General features: G+C 43.7%; 1 protein-coding gene across 6 annotated transcripts in view; it reads left to right on the plus strand.

Annotated features, from left to right (window-relative positions):
• Positions 1-1,144: 1,144 nt before the first annotated feature.
• The window catches only part of DAAM1 (dishevelled associated activator of morphogenesis 1), a 579,575-nt gene continuing 568,451 nt past the window's right edge, over positions 1,145-12,268 (plus strand). For 4 of the 6 annotated variants that reach the window (XM_085626090.1, XM_085626094.1, XM_085626087.1 and 1 more), the window contains exon 1: positions 1,145-1,282. The gene's annotated coding sequence lies outside the window, so the exon portion shown is untranslated. The remainder of the gene's footprint in view (positions 1,283-12,268) is intronic. The other 2 variants (XM_085626093.1, XM_085626089.1) reach the window with 2 other exon arrangements.

A 12,268-nucleotide genomic window follows, 5' to 3' on the forward strand; every position in this document is an offset into this window, starting at 1 on the left:
GTTTCTCTAACAATTTTACTTTGTGTTGCAGGAGGAGTTACAGGGCGATCCAGGGTCTGCACATACCAAGGGGTACAGCATGCAGCAGCACCACGGGGTGCTAAGCCAGGATACCCAGGTATGTTTTAGCGTGTCCCCTGGAAGAACGACGGCGCCCCGTTAACCGAAAGGCGGTTGTGGGTCTGAGCAACCGGGGGCTGCCATGTATGCTCCGCCCACCCATCACGGGGGGGCGTGTGAAGCAAGTGGACTGGTGGTCCACGGATGGGAGGGGGGGACCCTCCCAATATTTGGTATACACCAGTTGGCGTTGCCATGGTGACTCTAGGCTTATCAGACGGGCAGGCGGCATAGGGCTGGCCTGCCCTGGGATCGCCCGTAAGATAACCCACCTTGTTTGCATATTGGTTATGCTAATAAACCTGCAGCAATATTTCTCCACTTACATTACAGTGTCGTGTGTTTTATTTATGTACGTACTTATGTACTTATGTGCTTTGTGATAACTGTTGCCGATATTGGCACTATTGGTCTCTCCCCTCTTACTGTGCCCCACTCTCTCTCAGTGCCCAGTCCCTCTCTTGGCACGCCGCGTTCTGCGTCCCTCTCCTTCCTCTATAATTGATGAGTAATCTATGACGGATGCCCCAACTCCAAAGCCCACCAATTGAGGGGCACGTGTTGTAATTCGGAAATCGGATGGCCTCTGGACGAGGAGGCAAGGGACAGGGTGTGTTAAATAAGGATATTGCATGCAGTAGGTCTTCAGTTGTCCCCGTCGGCTGTTCTTACAACCCCATGTGTTCCACTCGTGAAGGAAAGCGCCCGCGCTGTTCCCTTTCACCACTCCCTCTCTTAGAACGCCAACTCAAGAACCCGTAACTGCATATATCCCAAAACCTACACACTATTAGCAATGCTCTCCAGACGCGCGAGGTCCAAGATAAGATAACGCTGCCTTGCAACCAATAGAACATTAGTGTGCTCAGGCAGCTTGAGAGGAGCCGCTGTGGTGGGCTGGGCTTGAGGGATATGTAGTTCTTAGAGAAGCTAAGGTCGTTGCTGTTATAGTAGTGGTACGACATGAGTACTACAACTCCCAGAAACCTAGAGAGCATCCATCTCGCGCATGCGTTCTAGGTGGTTGGAGCTCGCCCTATCAGGCTGGAAGAGGATGATGTCACCTGCCGGGTGCACGCAGATCGGCTGGGAAGAGGTTGCTGTTGTGGGAGCTATTGTGTTTTGAGCGCTAGGCTGAGAAGAGGATGCATGGGGTCCACAGGTAAGGCGGTGGCGACTATTGACCACCACTGTATGTGGCAAGGGGCATGGGTTGCAGCAGCCTGGTCAGACTACACATTGCAACGCTTGCTTACCTGATGCAGGGCAAAGTAGGAAGATAATAGATCGGCCCTGCCTCTTCCAGGTGGGCGGAGGCACGGCAGGCTTTGCACGCGTGTTGCCTGGTAATCGCACTTCGTGCCTGCTGTATTCACTCAGCTGTGAGAGGTCGGCACATGATGAAACGGCATGCAGGTTATGTGCGCGCTGAGTTAATCGATTGCGATGTCCTGCGTGATCCCGGTATCAGTGGAACTGGTTTTTGATGCATTTTTTGTTGCTGTCCATTAATTTCACTGGGGATTCTTGGTAAATCCGTAGGATATCTAGTTTCTTCTACTGGTCATGTGCAGCCCTTTATTAAAAATACCCTATGCCACAGTTACATTCCTAGAATTAGTTTAACAAATGATCAGTTCAGTGTAAATTAGCAAAGGCTGTTCCACACTGTGCACCTCCATAGTGGTGGTAGTAGTACAGACATTGGATGGAGCTAGTCTCTACCACAGATCTATCCTCCGCTACTTCTAAGCGGAACACAACTCCTGGGAAAAATAAAGGGGGAAGTAATTTACGTATACATTGACGTCATGGGATTTGATGTCACGATAAATATCATGCCCCGACAGCATTCCCTAGTTAAAATGGAAGGGGCTTATGGTACAAAAACAAGTTAATGTGAGAATCTGAAAATTCAAATTTCTTTAGTTTGTTTTACTTTTTACATAGCACATTTATGATTTTCACATATTAATATGTAATTGAGTCCGGAAATGCCTTACAAGGACACTATTTTTATGCGAATGTGTGGAATTTGGGATTACGTTTTAAAATGGATTCAAAGAGTAAACCAAATGTGCTAAGTATTTTTAGACAGAGTAAATTTCTGTTAATGCATTTTTTCCTGTTGGTTTTATTTATCCGCTCTCCAATTACAAAAGGGCCGCATATTTGCACTTCATTAGGCGATAAAGTGGTTAATAATGTGGAGTTCTGTGTTACTTCTCAGTTAAAATATTCAAAGATAAACACCGACCAGGACTGGCTAAATAAAGGGATTTCTCCCATTTAGGCATGGTTTAAAAGCATCTTGAGGCCAGGTTTCTAACAAAAAGTATTTGCAAACGCAAGCAGCTGCAGTGCAGGGGCATAAAGTGACATCCCTCAGCCTCCTTCGGCCTTGGGTAAGAGGAACACATTTTATGCTAAAAAAAGTAGTGAGACTTCTTACAGCTCTAATATATGCCATCGTCTATGACACATTATATTTTTTAATAGTATGTGCTTCTACCATCCGTCCTTTGTCCTCAGCATATTGAATTTTATTTCTTCAGTTTGTCAGGGCCATCCAAATGTGTTTTGTTGGCCTAGGCTTGGCACATAATTTCTGCCCCTCGATTGCCATTCATGCCACTCGTTTTCCATTCATGCCACACTAGTCTATTTGTAAACCACTGCAGAGCTACCTGTTGAAGATGTTTTCAGCTGCTCCCACCACCGGACTGGGGTACTACAGACACCTACCTATGTGGTTTGTGTATATAAATAGCCTGGCACCAGCTATATGATAGCCTGGCCTTGTAGGTTCTGGATAGGTTGGTTTTGAACTTCACAGTTGGCGTGTTTTGGAGGCAGTCGAGTCATTCTGTTGTTTTGTTCCTTACTTTGGTAGTAGGTACATGGGGAATACTGTGATTGTTCTAGGTTGGAAGCTTGCAGTGCTGTGTCAGGACCCATTTTAAAATGCAACGTAGAAGCTTTATGGACTGATAATTTGTTTTACGGCTCACATTTAAACGTTCTACACAAGTTTTACTCTTTTAGGGACCTTCCACTAACCCTGTATGTGGCATCAACATGTAGTGACAGGGCTGGCCTTTGCTCTGATAATTCCCTGGGTAGAAGAAAATTCGGGGCCCTCCCTGCTGCTGCTTAATAAAGAAGGCAGGTTTTTCGTTTACAGGTGAGTACCCAGTTGATTACATCAGAGCAGTGACTGGTCTTTGAAAGTAAACCTCTCTGTTCCCACCCCAACTCACCTAAATAACCCACAGCTTAGCTCTGTCATGCTGGTGCCAAATTATTGGTGGGGGCTGTTGGTGTGTGGTGCCAGGGGGTGAGAGGGAAGGGAAATGAAGGAGGTTAGTGGGATGTTAAAAAACACACCCCCGACATGTAAAAATAAGATTTAAAAGGAGTTCAAATGTATTCTCAGGAAACAAGCAAGAGAGATGCTACTGTTTGAATGACTAACACAGACTGTTCCCCTTTTGAATGTTAGAAACCTGGGCATTAGCCCAGGTCGCATATGCCAAAGGCTGGCCCTGGGCTGTGATCTTGTCTTTCATTGAACCTTGTTCAGTGGGTTGGTTTCCTGCCAACAATTGTACTCTGAAGCAGCATGGGGTGATTAAGAAATCATAAATACATTTTAACTTAGGTTCTCCTGAGCTTGCCAGTAATCTCTCTCCTCAACGTTAGTAGATGTGGGAATTCTTGACTGTTTCTTTTCTGCTTCATTTATTTATGGAACAATAAACTTTAGGATAAAAAATGACAAATCAGTAAAATGGCAGATCCTATTACCTGGGTCATAAATGACTCATGAGTTAATAGGACATCTGTGTTCAAGATTTTGGAAGATGGCTTCTAGGATACCACAGTACGCGTGCAGCCTGGCTTAGGAACAAGTGTTCAAGTTTTCTGTCTAAATTTGTTATCGTTTTTAGGGTGAGCCATTTATGTCAACTCTCTTGCCACTCATATAAGAAACAAAGGAACCACCTTCAGAGGATTTCACTCAGAACCTGTCCCTTTGATGTTTCCTGTCAGAAAACAGCAAGGACAGAGTGAGGTGCGAGGAAGTGGTGGTGTAGCTGGGGAAATGGGCGATACCAGCGGGACAAAGTAGGGTATCGAAAGGTGCAATATATGGAATGCAGATAGGGGAAGACAGGCAGGAGAGTCAGAAATAGGTAGATGTTTGGCAAGAGACCCCCGCCCCACCGAAGAAATTAAACAGCAATCCTTTGATTGCGTTAAAAGCATACATTTACATGAACAATAAAAGATCCTCATACCTGGTCGACTTGTGGGTGCTTTATAAATACTAAAATTAATGGAAAAAGAAGCGATGCACTGACTGACTGAAATAAAGGCACCCGAAAATAACAGAACTGAAATAAATGCATGCAAAGTTCTTGTGTCCAAGAAGAAGTAGTGGAACTGTACAGTGCTTTAACTAGCGTTGCCCTCGTACCAAATTCCTCACATACGCACAATGTTGACCGGTCCAGAGTTGGTGTTAACTAGGTACACACTGAGACCGTTTCCTGGTACAGGGAAGCTATTGTTCTGCGAGTGAATCACCCCATATGTTCACTTTATTTACGTTCCCTTATTTGTGTTTGTTGTTGGTTAGTCTCTTCGAAAGAAATAGCGTACAGGGAATGGGTGGTACAAAGAACCTTTTTTTAGTTCTTGGTACCGAAGACCAGGATCTGTGGTGGAGGGTGAGCATTGACACTGTATCAGACGGTGTATTGTCTGTGGTGAGATCATGTTATTTCTTGAAGTGACTTCCTGGTCAGAGGTGAATTGTTTGGTGTACTTTGAAGTGTGTACCGTGTCTGTTAAGGAGAACTCGGTGGTATATAAATGCATGCAATATATTTTTATGCGAATACAGTATGCCTCTAATGAATGCCTTCTAACGGGTAATATTTATTCTTGATACACTTGGTTGCTGATTGTCTTTTCATAAAATACAAATACTTCTGGATGCAGTGCGATTATTCGGACCAGGAAAAAATCTATGTTAAAGTGGATGGGCTTGAGGTTACAAAGTTGTATACTGGCAATTTCTTCAATTCCTAGCGTTCTCAGCTGAGGTTTGTTTTATAGATTGCTGTGATTTATTTTTTGTTTTGTACAAAGTTTTTTAGCTGTTACCTTTGCAGCGTATCAAGTTTCTACTTGTAGTAAGTTTCTCCAGGGGCAATCTCTGTGTCACTGACTGTTCATGCTTGTTGTTTCGCTGAATGTTATTCTCTGACACCATGTCACATGTTCTTTAGACCTGACTCTGGGCAATATTGAAATTCCTTGATATACGTTTGTAAATGGTTGCCAAAGATTAATGCAATTGCCTAGTTTTTCTTAGGCATGTATGTGGTGTGTAATTCAGACATTGTTTTCATAATTGGGGCAGATGGATAACTGAGGCGCCTGGACAAAAATGGTTGCCCAGGTTCATACATATTTCAGGTTTGAATGTATTAATGTAATTTGCAATTTACTCTATGGGCTTAGATGTGAGAAGTGGTATTGGGAATTTTGCGATGAGCTGCCAGCGTCCTGTCTCAGGAATGAATTTTAGCTTCTGCACAATGTCACTTCTGTGGCATCCTTTGTTTTCATTGGTGCTTTTTTAGAGCAAAAATACAATACTCACTGAAATCATTTGACTCAGACAATGCGTTCTGGACCAAGGCACAACCGGTTGCTTATTTTTGCACAGCCCATTGTTACTGTGTATTGCATGGGTTGCTTCATGCCTGTTTATAAAAAATATTTGAGAGGAGGGAGACCAATGACAATTGATGAACGTGTTACTTAGGACATTGTTTTTTTTTGGTTAAAGTGCAGACATTGAGAACCAGAAAAAACTTCAAAGCAGCAGACCAAAAACAAAGTTTAGATTTTCAACGTCAACAAAGGAAGTATGTTCTTTGTTTCTCTTTTTTTCCAGTTCCTCCATTGAAGTGTGTAGTAGCCATGAAAGAGGCCCATGCCCTGTGTGGGATATTAAGCCAGTTCTGGTCTTTTAGACAGAGAATGTTGCGTTCCAGGACTCGTAGTTCTGTCTTTATCATACATTAGAGATCATGGAATGTCTAATACTACTGGCTAAAAATCCTGGAATGACAACAACATATTTTTCGCCCAACAAAGGGGCCTTTGTACCTATGCACATGTGAACGTCAACCTGTTTGTGAGTATTCATGCATTTGTATAACCTGTGTGCCAATACCTGGGTGCCTGTTTAAGGGGATCATTGTATATATTCACTCTACATAGAAATATCTTCCTTCCTCTCTAAGCAAATCAGTCAAATACATTAGTAAGAAAGGTTACAAGCATCCACGTTTATCTTCCAAAGTGCCGGGCATCACTGTCTCATGCATTCTTGGTTTTAGTATATATATATTTTTTGCAATCCTCATAAACCTTCTATAAGGGGAACATTCTAAAATGCCCAAAATGTAGAGGGGGTAAAAAGTATGTTTTGAGCTGTTTATGCCGTCGTGGGACTCCTTGAGACCTCGCTGATATTACCCTTTGTGCATATCCATGCTTTACCCCTATTGTACATCACTAAGTTCTCCACGTAGGAATGGAATGTAAAAAGGTGTATATAGTGTACATGTACCCAAAGGCGTCGAGGTGCTTGAAGCCCATAAAACTTGAACTGGAAACCGAGCAGCAAAAGAGCTGAGGCGCAGGAGAAGATAGTGGGAGAAAAGCCACGTTTTCAGATTTTCTCTGACTAGGAGATGGTTATCGAATCCAGTGATGTGCCATGGAAGTGAGTTCCAAAGTAGATGATGGACCTTCCACCCCATCTGGCTTTCTGGACTCTACATACTAATAGCAGTCTGCTCTGTGCCGAACACAACAATCTAGTAGGAGATACAAGTGAAATCTATGCCTGAAGAAATTAGGATCTTGATTATGTAGAGTACAAAGAACCATACAGAGGGCCTAAAAGGAAATTCTCTTTTTCACTGGGTGCCGATGTAATTTTTTTAAGCTCATTCGATACCGAGCAGTAAGGTGGAATATCTAAGGTCAGTCGAGCTGCGGCGTTGTGTACTGTTTGCAACTTGGTGGGGATCTTTAATTTATGTTGAGGGTAAAGTGCATTACAGTAGTCTAGCCTAGAAGAGGTTAAGGCTACAGTGACAATTTTCCTGTACGTTTCTGGGATTTTCTTAAGAGATCAAATAATATTAAAGCAGGACGAGACTGTCCGATTTTCTTGCGTATCAAAGGCCAGACTTTCATATAATATTATCTCCAAGTATTTTGCTGATTTAACTAGGACAAGTAGGATGCCTAAAGGTGACATCCACCAGTTGTTGGACCAGAAAAAATGGTGGCTCCCAAAGATGACTATCTCCGTTTTTATCAGCACTAAGTTTTAGGAAATTATCCTTCATCCAGATACTGATGACAACCATACAATTCTGGGAAACTGGTTGCACGTCGCCTGGCACAGTGACAATGGTCTGAGTATCATCAGTATATGATAGCACACGGAAACTAAAAAACTGTATAGATAACGTACAAATGAAATAATGTAGGGCTAAGGGATGAGCCCTGCAGTACACCGCAAGGTACAGTTAAGGATTGAGAGGTATATTGCACCTATCTGACTGAGACCTTCCAACTAAAAAAGGAACTGAGTATTACCTTTAATCCCCAAATGAGAAAGGCGGACTATCAAAAGGGAAGTGAGCGCCGAGCCGAAAGCCGCAAGCAGGTTTAACATAATAAGAACCAAGGCCTCTCTGGCATCAACAGTAGATCTAATGTTGTCCACCGCAGCCAACGGTGCAGACTCGGTATTGTGTCCACGCCTCAAACCAGTTTGAGAGGGGTCCAGAAAGTCCTGACTGTCGATAAAAGCAGACCGTTCAGAATTCATGTTTTTCTAAAACTTTGAAGAAAATGGAAGCAAAGATATGGGGCTATAGTTTTGTCAAATCCTTAACATACAATTTAGCCTTCTTAATCAGAGGAACCACAATCGCTTCTTTCCAGGCTCACAGAAAACAGCCAGATTCAATTGCTGAATTGAAACTCCGTGTTGGCTGTAAGGCCACCGCATCCACGACCAGGTGTAACATTTGCAAGGGTAGGAGCCAGATTTTACCTCAAAGATGGCAAGTTTATAGTCCCAAATAAGTGACCTGTAATAGTTTTTTCATGAGACTCTTATGCAGAGCGCCTTTTGCGTTCCTGTCGATGACATAATTACTGTAACAGTGTAAGCTTGTCTGAAAACCAAGTGGCTGACAGTTTGGAACGTTGCCTGATCAGGGATGCGACTAAATCTGAGGACAGATGAGCCACTCCTGGTAGTTGTAGCTGCCTCCTCAGGATCAGAGTTGCGGATATTAGGTGTAGATATCAAAGCCTGCTTGAATATGTTTGCATCCCCTTTTTCCAGTACCTAAGCTTGGCTCTGAAAGTGGGGGCCTTAAGGAAATGTTTGGACAAAGAGAAACCAAGAGAGAAACCGATAGAGCTGTGATCTGACCAAATAAAGGGAGTACTTCCTCGACCATAAGCGCGGTTTGTAAGAATTCCATCAAGAGTATGGCCAGCAAGATGGGTAGGAGAAGGGACGCTAGTTCCAAATGAAAGTTAAAGTCCCCCAGAATATTACATCGATTTCTGAAGCAAAGGTTTTAATAATGGGCCCGTTGAAGAGATGAAATCGGCTCTAGGTCTGGGCACCTTCTTGTGTGCTTCCCTGCTGTGCACCACCCTCTGACCTTCGATGCATTCACCTCCATCCGTATGCCACCCTGTAGGTTCCCGATACACATCACTTTTGTGCGCTTGCTGCATGCCATTGATGACTGTTGGTCAGTGTGCATGGGTATATATGCATGTGTGTTGGACTTTGTGCTTGCGGGTGTGTTGGTCTGTATGCATGCCCTGTGGGACAGTGTATTTGCCTTCCGTGTTACATGCACTATAGCAAAGCCGTACCTATTGACTTTTTCTGTGCTTGCTCTTGGTGTGAAAGCTTGGATTTAAAGTAACGTATTTTGGAATTTTAACCCAGACTTGACCAGTAGAACCCACCCGTTTTACCTCGCGCCCCTTTTGATGCTAGTCTGGGAGTAAACTAAGGGCGTTGCGAGGATAACCATCCCTTAAAACCGTTCAACATCTTGAAAGGGCGGATCATCTTGTCTTTGTGGTAATGTGCACTTCTCTGTGCGGTGCCCTGGCTCCACCCGCTGCCATAGGATTCGCTGCAGTGGTGTCACCCCCTGTTGTTCAACAGAGGCACTCCCGAGAACTGAAACATCTCGGGTTTGGGAGCTCTTGCGTACTATGAATTGCGAACACGCCACCTTTATATCTCTTCCGGGGCACTTTACGCATTATCCGCAGACTAGGCCCCATTAAGTGCACAGTTAATCTCACGCATTTTATCAACATTGTGGTGGTCGAAGGCTGGTTGCAGGCTGAGGACAATTGAGGGGTTGCACGTTACACTAAACTGGAACCAGTCAGCGTGTTAATGTGTCTCTGCTGCTTGTTTTAGTAAATATGTGTTATTGTACTGAATTAATCCTTTATGCACACACGCAAAGCAAATAAAAAAACATGCGCGTGTGCCAGATTTCGAAGTCTTATTGCCTTGAGTAATTAAACATTTTTTTTTAAAGTGTAATTAAATTTTCAGAATAGCAAACATTTATTTAACCGTTGTCCAACATGTGACGTTCCCCACTCTTTCATTGCACCTTTTCCCATCCAGTACAATAATAACATGTAACTTGCAAAGCCCCCAGGCTAGTCCTAAAACATTATCTACTATAACTTGCTATCTGTAAAGTTGTAGAAATACACAGTACTCCTTCAGCACACACATACACTACGGTTGGCTTCCCACAAGCGAGGGCAGTCGCACCCTGACTATGATGTGGTATTTACCAGTGCCCGGATTAACTGGCAGTTCTCTTATGACTTTGGTCGTCAAGGGCGACAGCTACTAGCTCGCGGGCGCGGCTAGAGCTGGTTGGGCGGGGCACTTTGGTATTGCTTTTCTGTTATGATGCCATATTTTTTAGGGCAGCCTTTGAAACTGCTACGTGGTTCGGTTCCTAGGGAGAAAAGTCCAAGCCAACTTTTCTGCTTTTTCCTGGGTTCTCAGGAGGAACTATTATTATTTTATGTAATATTAGAAATCGGGCGGGGTGTGGCCAGGGCCAAGTCATGGCCCAGAATGCAGCGTGTCGTTGGAGGGCAGAGTTTATTCTAGGCCTGGGCAAAGTTTTCGTTACTCAAACATAATGTCATGTAATTTCCGGAATCTTTATGGACACTGGTTATGTGAAATTCCATAAACTCTGTAATTTCAATTTCTTTTTGGTAAAAACGGTATCTCGGGAGCTTGGGAACAACACAAACAAGCATTGGCATAGCCAATAGGTCTCGCCTTTGGGACCTTATAAGTGTTTAGCCATGCAACAGTTGCATAACTAAATACTTATAAGGTCCCAAAAGCGAGACTTATTGGCTATGCAAAGCGGCCGTGCGGCCGCAAAAGTGAAAATAATGGCGGAAAAGCGCGGCGCGCGTGCCCGCGCACATGCACTGTAGCTCTAGGCTGGCCTGGTAGCACTTTTTGGAGCCCTCTCAATAAGTCTTGCCAGACCAGCGCATGCGCTGGGTCAGGCGAGACCTAAAAACATAACATGAGTAGCTATTGAACGCGGCACTTTTTGCGTGAAATGTATCCTCGCTTCAAAAATGGATGTGAGGGCGCATTTCGTGCAAACAAACAGAGCCAAATGTCAGATTTGCCTTTCACGTAATTTGTATAAATTTTCAGAAATTTTGCATGATTATTGAAAAGGAAATTAGACAAATTGTGCACCCTTGCAGTTTCTTCTCTTCTGCTGTCTGATGGCTGTACACTTGAGCTCCATGAGTAGGCAAAGGAGAGCTTAGTGGAAGAGTGTTCTCTGTATCGTTGCTAGATACATAGAAAACATTAGAAATCCGCAAAACTTTCTTATTTCTTTGGCATTCCTACTGTCATCACCACTTAAAAAAAATATTTAACAGGTGTACAGGGCCGACTTTAGCGCTGGTGGTGCCCGGTGCGACAATCTTTTTGGCGCCAGCTTAGCCCCATCCATCTCCCCCCCCCCCCCCCCACACACTCCCATGACCATCTCCTTGGATTCCCTCAGTATCCTGCAAAAATGTCCTTATCTCTCGCCTCTCTCTCACATGCATTTCATTTGTTTAAAAGCTCTGTTAAAGGCTGGCTTTACTAATCCACTCAGCTAGCCACGTAAAATACATATCTGTTCTTTGCAGCAGGCATATTAACCGTCTGAGCTACTTTATGACACGACTCAAAACTGCAACTAGACAAAACTCTGATCTCTCCCTCTCTCTAGGAAGACCATTAATCGCAAAAATTATCTTGACATTTTTATTGCTGCCTGAAGGTTGGAGGCACAAGGAACTCTGCAGCAGGTGCTTTTGAATCTTAAGTTATTGCTAAACCCAGTACTTCCCCTGAGGTCAGTGCTCCTCTCCGGGCCAGCGCCCTGTGTGGTTGCACCCCGTTGCCCTGCCCTAAAGCCGGCCCTGCATGTGTAGAAACAAAGGTGTCAGCACTCTGCAGGCAACTCTGCCATCCTGCCCATTTTCTAGCCAGGCCAGTGTTTTTCCTCGATTTCCACTATCGAACTCAACAACTTAATACTCCTGAGTACTCCATATTGTAGTCTATATTTCCCAGTAGAGCTACACACGCTCTATTGGCATTGTGGTGTACCCTACTCTCACCTGCAGTTTTTCCAAGTATTTCTTTAGTGAATTTTTTTTTCCCCCACAGTTTTGTTTAGCCAGCACTTTTATTAACGCAGTGCAACAATGAGTTTTGGTTTACAGAAATATGTATTCCACGATTACATTTTGCTCCTGTTTTGTCAATTAAATAGTGCTAGCTTTAAGTTAGTAGTGGGTGGAATTACTAAACGTATAGTGATTTCAATATCTTAACAACCATTGCAATATTTTTTTAAAAAACTTAGTGGTCATGTCTGACTGTATCGCCTTGCTTACTTTTTGTGACATTCACGGTGTTCCAGTGTACCACTTG

Source organism: Triturus cristatus, chromosome 9, assembly GCF_964204655.1.
Source record: "Triturus cristatus chromosome 9, aTriCri1.1, whole genome shotgun sequence".
Taxonomy (NCBI): Eukaryota; Metazoa; Chordata; class Amphibia; order Caudata; family Salamandridae; genus Triturus; species Triturus cristatus.